The 18,572-nt window shown below is 48.2% G+C and overlaps 6 non-coding genes across 6 annotated transcripts; 3 read left to right on the forward strand and 3 right to left on the reverse strand.

Annotated features, from left to right (window-relative positions):
- The first annotated feature begins 1,070 nt into the window (after nucleotides 1-1,070).
- TRNAL-CAA (transfer RNA leucine (anticodon CAA)) lies at nucleotides 1,071-1,180 on the forward strand. The gene is made up of 2 exons: nucleotides 1,071-1,108; nucleotides 1,135-1,180. It is a non-coding gene; the product is annotated as a tRNA-Leu (tRNA).
- A 297-nt stretch (nucleotides 1,181-1,477) lies between these two features.
- TRNAK-CUU (transfer RNA lysine (anticodon CUU)) lies at nucleotides 1,478-1,550 on the reverse strand. Its single transcript has one exon. It is a non-coding gene; the product is annotated as a tRNA-Lys (tRNA).
- A 5,647-nt stretch (nucleotides 1,551-7,197) lies between these two features.
- TRNAL-CAA (transfer RNA leucine (anticodon CAA)) lies at nucleotides 7,198-7,307 on the forward strand. The gene is made up of 2 exons: nucleotides 7,198-7,235; nucleotides 7,262-7,307. It is a non-coding gene; the product is annotated as a tRNA-Leu (tRNA).
- A 297-nt stretch (nucleotides 7,308-7,604) lies between these two features.
- Nucleotides 7,605-7,677, reverse strand: TRNAK-CUU (transfer RNA lysine (anticodon CUU)). The gene has a single exon. It is a non-coding gene; the product is annotated as a tRNA-Lys (tRNA).
- A 5,646-nt stretch (nucleotides 7,678-13,323) lies between these two features.
- On the forward strand, nucleotides 13,324-13,433 carry TRNAL-CAA (transfer RNA leucine (anticodon CAA)). The gene is made up of 2 exons: nucleotides 13,324-13,361; nucleotides 13,388-13,433. It is a non-coding gene; the product is annotated as a tRNA-Leu (tRNA).
- Nucleotides 13,434-13,730: 297 nt separating this feature from the next.
- On the reverse strand, nucleotides 13,731-13,803 carry TRNAK-CUU (transfer RNA lysine (anticodon CUU)). The gene has a single exon. It is a non-coding gene; the product is annotated as a tRNA-Lys (tRNA).
- Nucleotides 13,804-18,572: the final 4,769 nt, after the last annotated feature.

Genomic DNA, 18,572 nt, shown 5'->3' on the forward strand with positions numbered 1-18,572 from the left:
TGTAATACCTTCGTAGACTGGGAAACAGCTGATTGGTTCATGCATCGAAAGAAATCTGGCATATAGGGTAACAACTGAAGCTATTCGTCTCTGTTCTTTGTTTTATTTCTAATAAAAGATCTGGAATTAAAAAATGTATGCACATATACTTATCTGTGTGAAAACAGTGTGCTGTAAATGGGTGTGTCACTTGTTCACATGGGCAAAGTTTGACTCCAGGCTCATGTTCAGGGGTGGGTTCCACTCGCCGGAGGAATGTCGGGCTTTTTTCACTTTTAAAAGCAAGAGAAGCCAGCTTTGAGCTACCGTGCCAGGTAGATCGCCTGGCTGACCATGGACCTCACTGGATGACCCCTGCTGAAAGGGGAAAGTCCACGCTGCAGCAAGCGCCCACTTCTCTTAGAGGCCAACTCAGCAGGAAGATGCGGTGGGGTAGCCTGCAATCCGGCCCATGTGCGGCTGGCGATTTCTGCCAGGGTATTTGGTGTTTATCTTCTGCTGCGGCTGGGAGCGGTAGCTCTCAGAGAAGGTGGTCCGTGCCTGTTGAGAGCGGTGATATATTTTTCCTAAGCACTTGCATGGTTGACTTTAGCGGAATGGAAGATTGCATGCTTAAATGCATCCTGCTCTCCGGTGTGTCGCTAAGAGGCAGCAAGTGCAGCACCTAGAAGGCGCCAGACGTAGCGCCCCCGGCCTGCACTCCAGAGGCCGGGGTAATTGATAATGGACCCTGCTGAGCAAGTGCGAGGACAGCGGCCCTGGGTGGCTGTGGGGGCGCAGCAGGGTGCCGTGGCGCGCAGTTTGGGTTCCCTGCAGCCGGCACGAGCCTCTGAGGAGGAGCGAGAGACGAGCACTGGAAAGGCAGCGGAGCCGAGGGCTGCGGTTCCTGGTTGGTGTAAAGCGGGGATTAGGGTTAAAGAGTGTGAGGTTGGGCCCTCGGGCCCTGGCTGCCAGGTGAGACACGAAGGTGTGTCCTGCTAAAGGGCACCCCGATAAAACCCAGAAACAGAGCTCGCGGAGGCGTGTCACATGCGTGATGATATCATATCCGGCCTCCACCTATCTCAGTTGTCAGGATGGCCGAGCGGTCTAAGGCGCCAGACTCAAGAGCTGTCTCTTCCCCTCAGCTGGGTGTTCTGGTCTCCGATTGGAGGCGTGGGTTCAAATCCCACTTCTGACACAACATTGTTTTTGCTTACTTAAACTCTCCATATTTACACACAGGTCATGGGAGTGCGGCGCAGCAGCGGAGTTAGAGGACGGGGAGCAGCGACCCCCTACAAGTGTGAACATGAAGAGAGCTCTCGTCCCCGCCCGTGTGCAGACATAAAGAGCTCTCGTCCCCGCCCGTGTGCAGACATAAATAACGAAATTGTAAAGTGAAGTCCCGAAAGGGCGCTGTTAATTTTTATAAAACCACTGTTGGAGGTGCGAACCCGAAGATTAAAAAACAGTACAGCACAAAAAAATGTATCAGCGCCCAACGTGGGGCTCGAACCCACGACCCTGAGATTAAGAGTCTCATGCTCTACCGACTGAGCTAGCCGGGCCACATTAAAGGGCCCTTGCGGTCCTATTTTAAAGCTTCCGCTTCCAGTGCTGCAGCTCCCTCTGTCTCTACCTCTCGCTCTGCCTCAGTCTCATCACACCCCCTGCCTGCCTCTGGATGGACCAAGCTGACACTCCACACTCACTGCTAGGAAGCCGCCTCTCCGCTCCCCGTTCGCCCTCTCCCTTCACTTCAATGGAAATATTCCAAAGCAGACGCTCTCCGCCTCCAGCCCCTGGCACCCCTGGCAGCTCTGCACCTCTGCAGGAGGCTCAAGGACGCGTGTCTGTCCAGCAGCTAGAGAATGGGGCTTTTCTGCATCTCATTTATACTTCCTTTTTTCGCTGGATTCAAGGACATGACAAACACACACTCCCACAGAGAGACTGTGAAGGACAGACTGAGCCCGCAGCGCCTCACAGCCGGCCTACAGTGAGCTACAGCAGCTGAACACAGTCAACGTACAACTCAATAGCACAGCTACAGGGCGCTTGTGAGGCCCTGGCAGGGACTGTCTCAGAAGGCCACACTGGCGCAGTGCAAACAGCTGCACCAAAGCTGCGCAGAAGCATCACAGGAACAGACTGGCACAGTGCAGACAGCTACACCACTGTAATCAAGAAGCACCTCAGGTACAGGCTGGTGCAGAACAGACTGGTGCAATGCAAAGCCCTGTACCCTGGAGGTGTGGAAGGATCACAGGTGCAGACTGGCACAGGACAGGCTCGTGCAATGCAGAGAGCTACAGCACTGATGTGAAGTGTCAAGATACAGACTGACACAGGGCAGACTGGTGCAATGCAGAGAGCTACAGCACTGATGTGAAGTATCACAGGAATGGCTGGAGCATAGTAGACTGCTGCCATGCAGAGCTACAGCACTGATGTGAAGCATCACATGTGCAGACTGGCACAAGGCAGACTGGCACAATGCAAAGACCTACAGCACTGATATGAAGCATCACAGCTACAGACTGGCACGTGACAGATTGGCACAATGTAGGCAGCTGCAATATGGTGTTTAATAAGCCTCACAGGTGCAGACTGGCATAGGGCATAGCTACAGCACTGATGTGAAGTATGAACGTCGGGACTGGCACAAGGTAGACTGGCACTGTGCAAAGATTTGAAGCATGGAGCTGTAGAAGGATCACAGGTGCAGACTGGCATAGGGCTGACTGACACAAATTAGAGACCTAAAGGACAGATGGGACCTATCACAAGCACAGACTGGCATAGGGCACGCTGGCATAATGCAGAAAGTTACAGCACAATTCATATATGATGATTTTATATGTATTATTGAGATAGCCATCCATATTTTTTCTTAATAGTCAATAGCAGATTATTAGCACTGTTTCCTTTCATTAACAGGATCGGATAACAAGGGCGCATGAGTACTAGGAGAGACGATACCGGCATGGAACGTGCACCAGGGTTCGGTTGGTGGCTTCAATTTGTTTTCTTCGTTGGAGTTGGAAGATTTCAATTCTTAGAGTGCAGGTTATTTTGTTTGGTTATTGCAAAGAAAGATGAAGGACTAAGGAGGCAGAGATATTTATATGGAGAGCAGGCCTGGGATTGGGCATGTTATGGACTACTGGGAATGTTGGGATATGTAGTTTTTAACATTGATTGGCTGCTGTGACAATCCGCGCCTCCGTGTCCTTAATAGAATTGAAAATTCGTGACGCAATAGCTAGAATTTTTGGGGATTAAAGTACAGGTTTCTGGATGTGTTTAGAGGAGGCAGGGCTAAACCCGGCTTTGAGGCACCTTTCGTGAGTGGAAAGCGCTGTGGAATATGATGGGAGAGATTGTGAGGCAAACTGCAGGAGTTGTGTTTTCAAAGCCTGAGTAGTATTGGTGAAAAGCAGGAAGTCTGTAAAAAAAATTGGAATAAACCTTAAACAAAAAAATACTGATTGCTTAACTGGGGGCTCGAACCCGTGACCCTGATATTAAAAGGCTCGTGCACTACCAAGTGAGATAACCCTGCTCCTTTAGCTAGGCTTGGGCAATATATCTCTTTTCTGTGATGCACCAGGGAGTGTTGTCAGTAGAAGTCATTTCTTTTTAAGACCTCTGACTTCAGTCATGATCCTCTCCCTTTCTCTACCTCTTGCTCTGCTCCAGTCTCATTGACCACTTTCCCTAGACCTGCCTCTAGCTACAAACATGCATCTCTCTCGCTCAGCCTGTCTCAGGGTATATACATGTATCTGTCTCTTTGGACCTGCCTCTGGGTACATACATTTGTCTGTCCAAACTTTCCTCTGTGCACATATATGCATCTGACTCTCTGGATAGGACTCTGGTTACATATATGCACCTGTCTCCGCTTACAGTCGCCTGCCTGTCTATGTCTCTTTACTTCAATGGAAATACTCTAAAGCAGCCCACCCCCTGCGCACGTCCCTACCTACTTTGCCGTTCTCAAATGCCACTTTATTAGTGGAATTTATTCTATTCTAAGCAGGCCTCCCCCCACACTTTACTACTGGCTTGTGGCCCTCCCTGAGCATATTAGCCTGCTTTGAAGTTTGTCAGCTTTACTTCCCACTTTATTTGAAGTTCCTATTGGCAGTTTCCTCTGCCCCTTTCAAATTCCCACTTTTCTGACCTGACACTCTACAGCAGTGCTTCCCAACCTTTTGACTTGTGTGAACCCCCACTTTATCACTACTGGAACCTGGGGACCCCCAATGAACCATTATTGGAATCTGGGGACCCCCCACTGAGTCATTACTGAAAGCTGGGGACCTAATCTGTTACTATTATTTGATTTTCTAAGTAATCACGGCCCCCAGAGGAGGCTTTGCGGACTCCTAGGGGTCCCCGGACCACAGGTTGGGAACCACTGCTCTACAGCATGGATGGTTATGAAGGAGAATCTGGGGAAGTTACCTTTTATGATGACTCCGTGGGGTCATTTGAGCGAGACCTTGTCTATGCCCTCGATGCTGGTGTTCGGCACACAGTCAATGTGGCCTTAGATAAAGCTACCCAGACGATTAAGCATCTCTTATTGGGTTTCACTGATCAGCAGGGCTGGGTCCCACATTGCAGCAGCCAGGAAGAGCTGCCGTTTTCGCAAGACCCTTCCGGCTCAAGTTCTGTTGCAAACCCTCACCAAGCTGATTTGAACAAATTGTAGAATCCTTGACTAGGGCGAACTGTTTCTCATCCTCATAGTCTCTTCATCTAAGAGCTGAGAGTAAGGAGGATTCAGATTCCTCGTCTTCCTCTAACAATCCGGATAAGGACACTGATTCTCCTCCCTGTAAATGAAAAGCCAAATCACGGCACACTCAAGTGGCTTCTCAGCCTCTGAAAGTACTCACTTTCGAACCCGAAGATACTGTCCGCCCTAGATCTTACTCCTGGGCTCCGCCTTCGGAGGTAGCCAAATACGTTCAAGCACACATTCGGCATTGTTTCGACAAAGATGTCAGGTCTCGGCTGAGATCTGAATGTCCTAGACATGATTTTCCCTCAAAGGTTACTGAGACTACGGAGATAGATCCCACCCTGGTAACCTATCTTAAGAATTTCTCCAAAGACCTTAAAAAGGGCATTGATCGTGCCTGGTGAGGCTGTCATGACAAACTCCTGGATGTCTCAGGCCCTCCTACTAAGATCTTGGAGCTGGGTTTTTAGGCTAAGGCATCAGGTATCCCTGTTAACTCTGAAGTTCTGGTTGGTTGGGCCCAGAGAGCCTTGTGCTTTCTGGAAAACCCAAAGTGAGCTATCTCTAGTGAGTGGCGGCGCTCCATTTTTAATCAAGATGGATCCCAAACTGACAGATTTGGCCTCGTCTGAATCAGGTCCTTTGGCTGAGGTACTGCTTTTTGGCTCTCCTTTTCTCAAGGAACTTTCGGGGTGCCACAGCGCACAGTTTGGGAATCACTGCTGTCCACGCTCCAGCACCATTTCCAGGGAAGTGTTAATAAACTGAAAACATTTTTTTTACAAATAAAGAACAGGGCGGTAGTATTTATAGTGACTGTGTTTCACAAACTTGAGAAAGTTGGCTCAACAGAAGAATTAAAGTGACTGCTTCACAGCAGGTGGGAGGCACTGTAATCCAGAACTGGACCTTAACACCAAGGACCCTGGGTAGAACAAAGAGGCGTTATGAAGTTGATTCCACAAAAATCATTCATTAAAAACTTTTTATTTTTGTGTTCTAAAAGAAAAGTGCCAAGGAAAACAATTCTATAATTTATTACTTTACACCAGGCTCACTCTGAAACATTCTTAACCTAAACTTTATACAACCACAGAACCCATTTGTTAAAAATGTGTATTTGTATTAATGTTCAAACAGACCAAAACTCCATAATAAAACATTAAATATAAGGTGCACAATGCTCTGTGGATACTGAGCAGATACTGGAACACAGTATGTAATGTCATCTTATTTTGTGTGCATCTTGTGAACCAGTGAAGTAAGGAGAACACTTGGTAAATAAGTAGCCTCTCAAAATATAACTTCGTATGCAGCCTCATAAATATAGGTTCAATCAATGTAGAATTAACATCGGGTCTCATAATGGCACAAAATGCCATCCGTACCTGTAATACCTTCGTAGACTGGGAAACAGCTGATTGGTTCATGCATCGAAAGAAATCTGGCATATAGGGTAACAACTGAAGCTATTCGTCTCTGTTCTTTGTTTTATTTCTAATAAAAGATCTGGAATTAAAAAATGTATGCACATATACTTATCTGTGTGAAAACAGTGTGCTGTAAATGGGTGTGTCACTTGTTCACATGGGCAAAGTTTGACTCCAGGCTCATGTTCAGGGGTGGGTTCCACTCGCCGGAGGAATGTCGGGCTTTTTTCACTTTTAAAAGCAAGAGAAGCCAGCTTTGAGCTACCGTGCCAGGTAGATCGCCTGGCTGACCATGGACCTCACTGGATGACCCCTGCTGAAAGGGGAAAGTCCACGCTGCAGCAAGCGCCCACTTCTCTTAGAGGCCAACTCAGCAGGAAGATGCGGTGGGGTAGCCTGCAATCCGGCCCATGTGCGGCTGGCGATTTCTGCCAGGGTATTTGGTGTTTATCTTCTGCTGCGGCTGGGAGCGGTAGCTCTCAGAGAAGGTGGTCCGTGCCTGTTGAGAGCGGTGATATATTTTTCCTAAGCACTTGCATGGTTGACTTTAGCGGAATGGAAGATTGCATGCTTAAATGCATCCTGCTCTCCGGTGTGTCGCTAAGAGGCAGCAAGTGCAGCACCTAGAAGGCGCCAGACGTAGCGCCCCCGGCCTGCACTCCAGAGGCCGGGGTAATTGATAATGGACCCTGCTGAGCAAGTGCGAGGACAGCGGCCCTGGGTGGCTGTGGGGGCGCAGCAGGGTGCCGTGGCGCGCAGTTTGGGTTCCCTGCAGCCGGCACGAGCCTCTGAGGAGGAGCGAGAGACGAGCACTGGAAAGGCAGCGGAGCCGAGGGCTGCGGTTCCTGGTTGGTGTAAAGCGGGGATTAGGGTTAAAGAGTGTGAGGTTGGGCCCTCGGGCCCTGGCTGCCAGGTGAGACACGAAGGTGTGTCCTGCTAAAGGGCACCCCGATAAAACCCAGAAACAGAGCTCGCGGAGGCGTGTCACATGCGTGATGATATCATATCCGGCCTCCACCTATCTCAGTTGTCAGGATGGCCGAGCGGTCTAAGGCGCCAGACTCAAGAGCTGTCTCTTCCCCTCAGCTGGGTGTTCTGGTCTCCGATTGGAGGCGTGGGTTCAAATCCCACTTCTGACACAACATTGTTTTTGCTTACTTAAACTCTCCATATTTACACACAGGTCATGGGAGTGCGGCGCAGCAGCGGAGTTAGAGGACGGGGAGCAGCGACCCCCTACAAGTGTGAACATGAAGAGAGCTCTCGTCCCCGCCCGTGTGCAGACATAAAGAGCTCTCGTCCCCGCCCGTGTGCAGACATAAATAACGAAATTGTAAAGTGAAGTCCCGAAAGGGCGCTGTTAATTTTTATAAAACCACTGTTGGAGGTGCGAACCCGAAGATTAAAAAACAGTACAGCACAAAAAAATGTATCAGCGCCCAACGTGGGGCTCGAACCCACGACCCTGAGATTAAGAGTCTCATGCTCTACCGACTGAGCTAGCCGGGCCACATTAAAGGGCCCTTGCGGTCCTATTTTAAAGCTTCCGCTTCCAGTGCTGCAGCTCCCTCTGTCTCTACCTCTCGCTCTGCCTCAGTCTCATCACACCCCCTGCCTGCCTCTGGATGGACCAAGCTGACACTCCACACTCACTGCTAGGAAGCCGCCTCTCCGCTCCCCGTTCGCCCTCTCCCTTCACTTCAATGGAAATATTCCAAAGCAGACGCTCTCCGCCTCCAGCCCCTGGCACCCCTGGCAGCTCTGCACCTCTGCAGGAGGCTCAAGGACGCGTGTCTGTCCAGCAGCTAGAGAATGGGGCTTTTCTGCATCTCATTTATACTTCCTTTTTTCGCTGGATTCAAGGACATGACAAACACACACTCCCACAGAGAGACTGTGAAGGACAGACTGAGCCCGCAGCGCCTCACAGCCGGCCTACAGTGAGCTACAGCAGCTGAACACAGTCAACGTACAACTCAATAGCACAGCTACAGGGCGCTTGTGAGGCCCTGGCAGGGACTGTCTCAGAAGGCCACACTGGCGCAGTGCAAACAGCTGCACCAAAGCTGCGCAGAAGCATCACAGGAACAGACTGGCACAGTGCAGACAGCTACACCACTGTAATCAAGAAGCACCTCAGGTACAGGCTGGTGCAGAACAGACTGGTGCAATGCAAAGCCCTGTACCCTGGAGGTGTGGAAGGATCACAGGTGCAGACTGGCACAGGACAGGCTCGTGCAATGCAGAGAGCTACAGCACTGATGTGAAGTGTCAAGATACAGACTGACACAGGGCAGACTGGTGCAATGCAGAGAGCTACAGCACTGATGTGAAGTATCACAGGAATGGCTGGAGCATAGTAGACTGCTGCCATGCAGAGCTACAGCACTGATGTGAAGCATCACATGTGCAGACTGGCACAAGGCAGACTGGCACAATGCAAAGACCTACAGCACTGATATGAAGCATCACAGCTACAGACTGGCACGTGACAGATTGGCACTATGTAGGCAGCTGCAATATGGTGTTTAATAAGCCTCACAGGTGCAGACTGGCATAGGGCATAGCTACAGCACTGATGTGAAGTATGAACGTCGGGACTGGCACAAGGTAGACTGGCACTGTGCAAAGATTTGAAGCATGGAGCTGTAGAAGGATCACAGGTGCAGACTGGCATAGGGCTGACTGACACAAAGTAGAGACCTAAAGGACAGATGGGACCTATCACAAGCACAGACTGGCATAGGGCACGCTGGCATAATGCAGAAAGTTACAGCACAATTCATATATGATGATTTTATATGTATTATTGAGATAGCCATCCATATTTTTTCTTAATAGTCAATAGCAGATTATTAGCACTGTTTCCTTTCATTAACAGGATCGGATAATAAGGGCGCATGAGTACTAGGAGAGACGATACCGGCATGGAACGTGCACCAGGGTTCGGTTGGTGGCTTCAATTTGTTTTCTTCGTTGGAGTTGGAAGATTTCAATTCTTAGAGTGCAGGTTATTTTGTTTGGTTATTGCAAAGAAAGATGAAGGACTAAGGAGGCAGAGATATTTATATGGAGAGCAGGCCTGGGATTGGGCATGTTATGGACTACTGGGAATGTTGGGATATGTAGTTTTTAACATTGATTGGCTGCTGTGACAATCCGCGCCTCCGTGTCCTTAATAGAATTGAAAATTCGTGACGCAATAGCTAGAATTTTTGGGGATTAAAGTACAGGTTTCTGGATGTGTTTAGAGGAGGCAGGGCTAAACCCGGCTTTGAGGCACCTTTCGTGAGTGGAAAGCGCTGTGGAATATGATGGGAGAGATTGTGAGGCAAACTGCAGGAGTTGTGTTTTCAAAGCCTGAGTAGTATTGGTGAAAAGCAGGAAGTCTGTAAAAAAAATTGGAATAAACCTTAAACAAAAAAATACTAATTGCTTAACTGGGGGCTCGAACCCGTGACCCTGATATTAAAAGGCTCGTGCACTACCAAGTGAGATAACCCTGCTCCTTTAGCTAGGCTTGGGCAATATATCTCTTTTCTGTGATGCACCAGGGAGTGTTGTCAGTAGAAGTCATTTCTTTTTAAGACCTCTGACTTCAGTCATGATCCTCTCCCTTTCTCTACCTCTTGCTCTGCTCCAGTCTCATGGACCACTTTCCCTAGACCTGCCTCTAGCTACAAACATGCATCTCTCTCGCTCAGCCTGTCTCAGGGTATATACATGTATCTGTCTCTTTGGACCTGCCTCTGGGTACATACATTTGTCTGTCCAAACTTTCCTCTGTGCACATATATGCATCTGACTCTCTGGATAGGACTCTGGTTACATATATGCACCTGTCTCCGCTTACAGTCGCCTGCCTGTCTATGTCTCTTTACTTCAATGGAAATACTCTAAAGCAGCCCACCCCCTGCGCACGTCCCTACCTACTTTGCCGTTCTCAAATGCCACTTTATTAGTGGAATTTATTCTATTCTAAGCAGGCCTCCCCCCACACTTTACTACTGGCTTGTGGCCCTCCCTGAGCATATTAGCCTGCTTTGAAGTTTGTCAGCTTTACTTCCCACTTTATTTGAAGTTCCTATTGGCAGTTTCCTCTGCCCCTTTCAAATTCCCACTTTTCTGACCTGACACTCTACAGCAGTGCTTCCCAACCTTTTGACTTGTGTGAACCCCCACTTTATCACTACTGGAACCTGGGGACCCCCAATGAACCATTATTGGAATCTGGGGACCCCCCACTGAGTCATTACTGAAAGCTGGGGACCTAATCTGTTACTATTATTTGATTTTCTAAGTAATCACGGCCCCCAGAGGAGGCTTTGCGGACTCCTAGGGGTCCCCGGACCACAGGTTGGGAACCACTGCTCTACAGCATGGATGGTTATGAAGGAGAATCTGGGGAAGTTACCTTTTATGATGACTCCGTGGGGTCATTTGAGCGAGACCTTGTCTATGCCCTCGATGCTGGTGTTCGGCACACAGTCAATGTGGCCTTAGATAAAGCTACCCAGACGATTAAGCATCTCTTATTGGGTTTCACTGATCAGCAGGGCTGGGTCCCACATTGCAGCAGCCAGGAAGAGCTGCCGTTTTCGCAAGACCCTTCCGGCTCAAGTTCTGTTGCAAACCCTCACCAAGCTGATTTGAACAAATTGTAGAATCCTTGACTAGGGCGAACTGTTTCTCATCCTCATAGTCTCTTCATCTAAGAGCTGAGAGTAAGGAGGATTCAGATTCCTCGTCTTCCTCTAACAATCCGGATAAGGACACTGATTCTCCTCCCTGTAAATGAAAAGCCAAATCACGGCACACTCAAGTGGCTTCTCAGCCTCTGAAAGTACTCACTTTCGAACCCGAAGATACTGTCCGCCCTAGATCTTACTCCTGGGCTCCGCCTTCGGAGGTAGCCGAATACGTTCAAGCACACATTCGGCATTGTTTCGACAAAGATGTCAGGTCTCGGCTGAGATCTGAATGTCCTAGACATGATTTTCCCTCAAAGGTTACTGAGACTACGGAGATAGATCCCACCCTGGTAACCTATCTTAAGAATTTCTCCAAAGACCTTAAAAAGGGCATTGATCGTGCCTGGTGAGGCTGTCAGGACAAACTCCTGGATGTCTCAGGCCCTCCTACTAAGATCTTGGAGCTGGGTTTTTAGGCTAAGGCATCAGGTATCCCTGTTAACCCTGAAGTTCTGGTTGGTTGGGCCCAGAGAGCCTTGTGCTTTCTGGAAAACCCAAAGTGAGCTATCTCTAGTGAGTGGCGGCGCTCCATTTTTAATCAAGATGGATCCCAAACTGACAGATTTGGCCTCGTCTGAATCAGGTCCTTTGGCTGAGGGACTGCTTTTTGGCTCTCCTTTTCTCAAGGAACTTTCGGGGTGCCACAGCGCACAGTTTGGGAATCACTGCTGTCCACGCTCCAGCACCATTTCCAGGGAAGTGTTAATAAACTGAAAACATTTTTTTTACAAATAAAGAACAGGGCGGTAGTATTTATAGTGACTGTGTTTCACAAACTTGAGAAAGTTGGCTCAACAGAAGAATTAAAGTGACTGCTTCACAGCAGGTGGGAGGCACTGTAATCCAGAACTGGACCTTAACACCAAGGACCCTGGGTAGAACAAAGAGGCGTTATGAAGTTGATTCCACAAAAATCATTCATTAAAAACTTTTTGTTTTTGTGTTAAAAAAAAAAAGTGCCAAGGAAAACAATTCTATAATTTATTACTTTACACCAGGCTCACTCTGAAACATTCTTAACCTAAACTTTATACAACCACAGAACCCATTTGTTAAAAGTGTGTATTTGTATTAATGTTCAAACAGACCAAAACTCCATAATAAAACATTAAATATAAGGTGCACAATGCTCTGTGGATACTGAGCAGATACTGGAACACAGTATGTAATGTCATCTTATTTTGTGTGCATCTTGTGAACCAGTGAAGTAAGGAGAACACTTGGTAAATAAGTAGCCTCTCAAAATATAACTTCGTATGCAGCCTCATAAATATAGGTTCAATCAATGTAGAATTAACATCGGGTCTCATAATGGCACAAAATGCCATCCGTACCTGTAATACCTTCGTAGACTGGGAAACAGCTGATTGGTTCATGCATCGAAAGAAATCTGGCATATAGGGTAACAACTGAAGCTATTCGTCTCTGTTCTTTGTTTTATTTCTAATAAAAGATCTGGAATTAAAAAATGTATGCACATATACTTATCTGTGTGAAAACAGTGTGCTGTAAATGGGTGTGTCACTTGTTCACATGGGCAAAGTTTGACTCCAGGCTCATGTTCAGGGGTGGGTTCCACTCGCCGGAGGAATGTCGGGCTTTTTTCACTTTTAAAAGCAAGAGAAGCCAGCTTTGAGCTACCGTGCCAGGTAGATCGCCTGGCTGACCATGGACCTCACTGGATGACCCCTGCTGAAAGGGGAAAGTCAACGCTGCAGCAAGCGCCCACTTCTCTTAGAGGCCAACTCAGCAGGAAGATGCGGTGGGGTAGCCTGCAATCCGGCCCATGTGCGGCTGGCGATTTCTGCCAGGGTATTTGGTGTTTATCTTCTGCTGCGGCTGGGAGCGGTAGCTCTCAGAGAAGGTGGTCCGTGCCTGTTGAGAGCGGTGATATATTTTTTCTAAGCACTTGCATGGTTGACTTTAGCGGAATGGAAGATTGCATGCTTAAATGCATCCTGCTCTCCGGTGTGTCGCTAAGAGGCAGCAAGTGCAGCACCTAGAAGGCGCCAGACGTAGCGCCCCCGGCCTGCACTCCAGAGGCCGGGGTAATTGATAATGGACCCTGCTGAGCAAGTGCGAGGACAGCGGCCCTGGGTGGCTGTGGGGGCGCAGCAGGGTGCCGTGGCGCGCAGTTTGGGTTCCCTGCAGCCGGCACGAGCCTCTGAGGAGGAGCGAGAGACGAGCACTGGAAAGGCAGCGGAGCCGAGGGCTGCGGTTCCTGGTTGGTGTAAAGCGGGGATTAGGGTTAAAGAGTGTGAGGTTGGGCCCTCGGGCCCTGGCTGCCAGGTGAGACACGAAGGTGTGTCCTGCTAAAGGGCACCCCGATAAAACCCAGAAACAGAGCTCGCGGAGGCGTGTCACATGCGTGATGATATCATATCCGGCCCCCTCTTTCTCAGTTGTCAGGATGGCCGAGCGGTCTAAGGCGCCAGACTCAAGAGCTGTCTCTTCCCCTCAGCTGGGTGTTCTGGTCTCCGATTGGAGGCGTGGGTTCAAATCCCACTTCTGACACAACATTGTTTTTGCTTACTTAAACTCTCCATATTTACACACAGGTCATGGGAGTGCGGCGCAGCAGCGGAGTTAGAGGACGGGGAGCAGCGACCCCCTACAAGTGTGAACATGAAGAGAGCTCTCGTCCCCGCCCGTGTGCAGACATAAAGAGCTCTCGTCCCCGCCCGTGTGCAGACATAAATAACGAAATTGTAAAGTGAAGTCCCGAAAGGGCGCTGTTAATTTTTATAAAACCACTGTTGGAGGTGCGAACCCGAAGATTAAAAAACAGTACAGCACAAAAAAATGTATCAGCGCCCAACGTGGGGCTCGAACCCACGACCCTGAGATTAAGAGTCTCATGCTCTACCGACTGAGCTAGCCGGGCCACATTAAAGGGCCCTTGCGGTCCTATTTTAAAGCTTCCGCTTCCAGTGCTGCAGCTCCCTCTGTCTCTACCTCTCGCTCTGCCTCAGTCTCATCACACCCCCTGCCTGCCTCTGGATGGACCAAGCTGACACTCCACACTCACTGCTAGGAAGCCGCCTCTCCGCTCCCCGTTCGCCCTCTCCCTTCACTTCAATGGAAATATTCCAAAGCAGACGCTCTCCGCCTCCAGCCCCTGGCACCCCTGGCAGCTCTGCACCTCTGCAGGAGGCTCAAGGACGCGTGTCTGTCCAGCAGCTAGAGAATGGGGCTTTTCTGCATCTCATTTATACTTCCTTTTTTCGCTGGATTCAAGGACATGACAAACACACACTCCCACAGAGAGACTGTGAAGGACAGACTGAGCCCGCAGCGCCTCACAGCCGGCCTACAGTGAGCTACAGCAGCTGAACACAGTCAACGTACAACTCAATAGCACAGCTACAGGGCGCTTGTGAGGCCCTGGCAGGGACTGTCTCAGAAGGCCACACTGGCGCAGTGCAAACAGCTGCACCAAAGCTGCGCAGAAGCATCACAGGAACAGACTGGCACAGTGCAGACAGCTACACCACTGTAATCAAGAAGCACCTCAGGTACAGGCTGGTGCAGAACAGACTGGTGCAATGCAAAGCCCTGTACCCTGGAGGTGTGGAAGGATCACAGGTGCAGACTGGCACAGGACAGGCTCGTGCAATGCAGAGAGCTACAGCACTGATGTGAAGTGTCAAGATACAGACTGACACAGGGCAGACTGGTGCAATGCAGAGAGCTACAGCACTGATGTGAAGTATCACAGGAATGGCTGGAGCATAGTAGACTGCTGCCATGCAGAGCTACAGCACTGATGTGAAGCATCACATGTGCAGACTGGCACAAGGCAGACTGGCACAATGCAAAGACCTACAGCACTGATATGAAGCATCACAGCTACAGACTGGCACGTGACAGATTGGCACAATGTAGGCAGCTGCAATATGGTGTTTAATAAGCCTCACAGGTGCAGACTGGCATAGGGCATAGCTACAGCACTGATGTGAAGTATGAACGTCGGGACTGGCACAAGGTAGACTGGCACTGTGCAAAGATTTGAAGCATGGAGCTGTAGAAGGATCACAGGTGCAGACTGGCATAGGGCTGACTGACACAAAGTAGAGACCTAAAGGACAGATGGGACCTATCACAAGCACAGACTGGCATAGGGCACGCTGGCATAATGCAGAAAGTTACAGCACAATTCATATATGATGATTTTATATGTATTATTGAGATAGCCATCCATATTTTTTCTTAATAGTCAATAGCAGATTATTAGCACTGTTTCCTTTCATTAACAGGATCGGATAACAAGGGCGCATGAGTACTAGGAGAGACGATACCGGCATGGAACGTGCACCAGGGTTCGGTTGGTGGCTTCAATTTGTTTTCTTCGTTGGAGTTGGAAGATTTCAATTCTTAGAGTGCAGGTTATTTTGTTTGGTTATTGCAAAGAAAGATGAAGGACTAAGGAGGCAGAGATATTTATATGGAGAGCAGGCCTGGGATTGGGCATGTTATGGACTACTGGGAATGTTGGGATATGTAGTTTTTAACATTGATTGGCTGCTGTGACAATCCGCGCCTCCGTGTCCTTAATAGAATTGAAAATTCGTGACGCAATAGCTAGAATTTTTGGGGATTAAAGTACAGGTTTCTGGATGTGTTTAGAGGAGGCAGGGCTAAACCCGGCTTTGAGGCACCTTTCGTGAGTGGAAAGCGCTGTGGAATATGATGGGAGAGATTGTGAGGCAAACTGCAGGAGTTGTGTTTTCAAAGCCTGAGTAGTATTGGTGAAAAGCAGGAAGTCTGTAAAAAAAATTGGAATAAACCTTAAACAAAAAAATACTGATTGCTTAACTGGGGGCTCGAACCCGTGACCCTGATATTAAAAGGCTCGTGCACTACCAAGTGAGATAACCCTGCTCCTTTAGCTAAGCTTGGGCAATATATCTCTTTTCTGTGATGCACCAGGGAGTGTTGTCAGTAGAAGTCATTTCTTTTTAAGACCTCTGACTTCAGTCATGATCCTCTCCCTTTCTCTACCTCTTGCTCTGCTCCAGTCTCATTGACCACTTTCCCTAGACCTGCCTCTAGCTACAAACATGCATCTCTCTCGCTCAGCCTGTCTCAGGGTATATACATGTATCTGTCTCTTTGGACCTGCCTCTGGGTACATACATTTGTCTGTCCAAACTTTCCTCTGTGCACATATATGCATCTGACTCTCTGGATAGGACTCTGGTTACATATATGCACCTGTCTCCGCTTACAGTCGCCTGCCTGTCTATGTCTCTTTACTTCAATGGAAATACTCTAAAGCAGCCCACCCCCTGCGCACGTCCCTACCTACTTTGCCGTTCTCAAATGCCACTTTATTAGTGGAATTTATTCTATTCTAAGCAGGCCTCCCCCCACACTTTACTACTGGCTTGTGGCCCTCCCTGAGCATATTAGCCTGCTTTGAAGTTTGTCAGCTTTACTTCCCACTTTATTTGAAGTTCCTATTGGCAGTTTCCTCTGCCCCTTTCAAATTCCCACTTTTCTGACCTGACACTCTACAGCAGTGCTTCCCAACCTTTTGACTTGTGTGAACCCCCACTTTATCACTACTGGAACCTGGGGACCCCCAATGAACCATTATTGGAATCTGGGGACCCCCCACTGAGTCATTACTGAAAGCTGGGGACCTAATCTGTTACTATTATTTGATTTTCTAAGTAATCACGGCCCCCAGAGGAGGCTTTGCGGACTCCTAGGGGTCCCCGGACCACAGGTTGGGAACCACTGCTCTACAGCATGGATGGTTATGAAGGAGAATCTGGGGAAGTTACCTTTTATGATGACTCCGTGGGGTCATTTGAGCGAGACCTTGTCTATGCCCTCGATGCTGGTGTTCGGCACACAGTCAATGTGGCCTTAGATAAAGCTACCCAGACGATTAAGCATCTCTTATTGGGTTTCACTGATCAGCAGGGCTGGGTCCCACATTGCAGCAGCCAGGAAGAGCTGCCGTTTTCGCAAGACCCTTCCGGCTCAAGTTCTGTTGCAAACCCTCACCAAGCTGATTTGAACAAATTGTAGAATCCTTGACTAGGGCGAACTGTTTCTCATCCTCATAGTCTCTTCATCTAAGAGCTGAGAGTAAGGAGGATTCAGATTCCTCGTCTTCCTCTAACAATCCGGATAAGGACACTGATTCTCCTCCCTGTAAATGAAAAGCCAAATCACGGCACACTCAAGTGGCTTCTCAGCCTCTGAAAGTACTCACTTTCGAACCCGAAGATACTGTCCGCCCTAGATCTTACTCCTGGGCTCCGCCTTCGGAGGTAGCCGAATACGTTCAAGCACACATTCGGCATTGTTTCGACAAAGATGTCAGGTCTCGGCTGAGATCTGAATGTCCTAGACATGATTTTCCCTCAAAGGTTACTGAGACTACGGAGATAGATCCCACCCTGGTAACCTATCTTAAGAATTTCTCCAAAGACCTTAAAAAGGGCATTGATCGTGCCTGGTGAGGCTGTCAGGACAAACTCCTGGATGTCTCAGGCCCTCCTACTAAGATCTTGGAGCTGGGTTTTTAGGCTAAGGCATCAGGTATCCCTGTTAACCCTGAAGTTCTGGTTGGTTGGGCCCAGAGAGCCTTGTGCTTTCTGGAAAACCCAAAGTGAGCTATCTCTAGTGAGTGGCGGCGCTCCATTTTTAATCAAGATGGATCCCAAACTGACAGATTTGGCCTCGTCTGAATCAGGTCCTTTGGCTGAGGGACTGCTTTTTGGCTCTCCTTTTCTCAAGGAACTTTCGGGGTGCCACAGCGCACAGTTTGGGAATCACTGCTGTCCACGCTCCAGCACCATTTCCAGGGAAGTGTTAATAAACTGAAAACATTTTTTTTACAAATAAAGAACAGGGCGGTAGTATTTATAGTGACTGTGTTTCACAAACTTGAGAAAGTTGGCTCAACAGAAGAATTAAAGTGACTGCTTCACAGCAGGTGGGAGGCACTGTAATCCAGAACTGGACCTTAACACCAAGGACCCTGGGTAGAACAAAGAGGCGTTATGAAGTTGATTCCACAAAAATCATTCATTAAAAACTTTTTGTTTTTGTGTTAAAAAAAAAAAGTGCCAAGGAAAACAATTCTATAATTTATTACTTTACACCAGGCTCACTCTGAAACATTCTTAACCTAAACTTTATACAACCACAGAACCCATTTGTTAAAAGTGTGTATTTGTATTAATGTTCAAACAGACCAAAACTCCATAATAAAACATTAAATATAAGGTGCACAATGCTCTGTGGATACTGAGCAGATACTGGAACACAGTATGTAATGTCATCTTATTTTGTGTGCATCTTGTGAACCAGTGAAGTAAGGAGAACACTTGGTAAATAAGTAGCCTCTCAAAATATAACTTCGTATGCAGCCTCATAAATATAGGTTCAATCAATGTAGAATTAACATCGGGTCTCATAATGGCACAAAATGCCATCCGTACCTGTAATACCTTCGTAGACTGGGAAACAGCTGATTGGTTCATGCATCGAAAGAAATCTGGCATATAGGGTAACAACTGAAGCTATTCGTCTCTGTTCTTTGTTTTATTTCTAATAAAAGATCTGGAATTAAAAAATGTATGCACATATACTTATCTGTGTGAAAACAGTGTGCTGTAAATGGGTGTGTCACTT

Source organism: Pleurodeles waltl, chromosome 6, assembly GCF_031143425.1.
Source record: "Pleurodeles waltl isolate 20211129_DDA chromosome 6, aPleWal1.hap1.20221129, whole genome shotgun sequence".
Lineage (NCBI taxonomy): Eukaryota > Metazoa > Chordata > Amphibia > Caudata > Salamandridae > Pleurodeles > Pleurodeles waltl.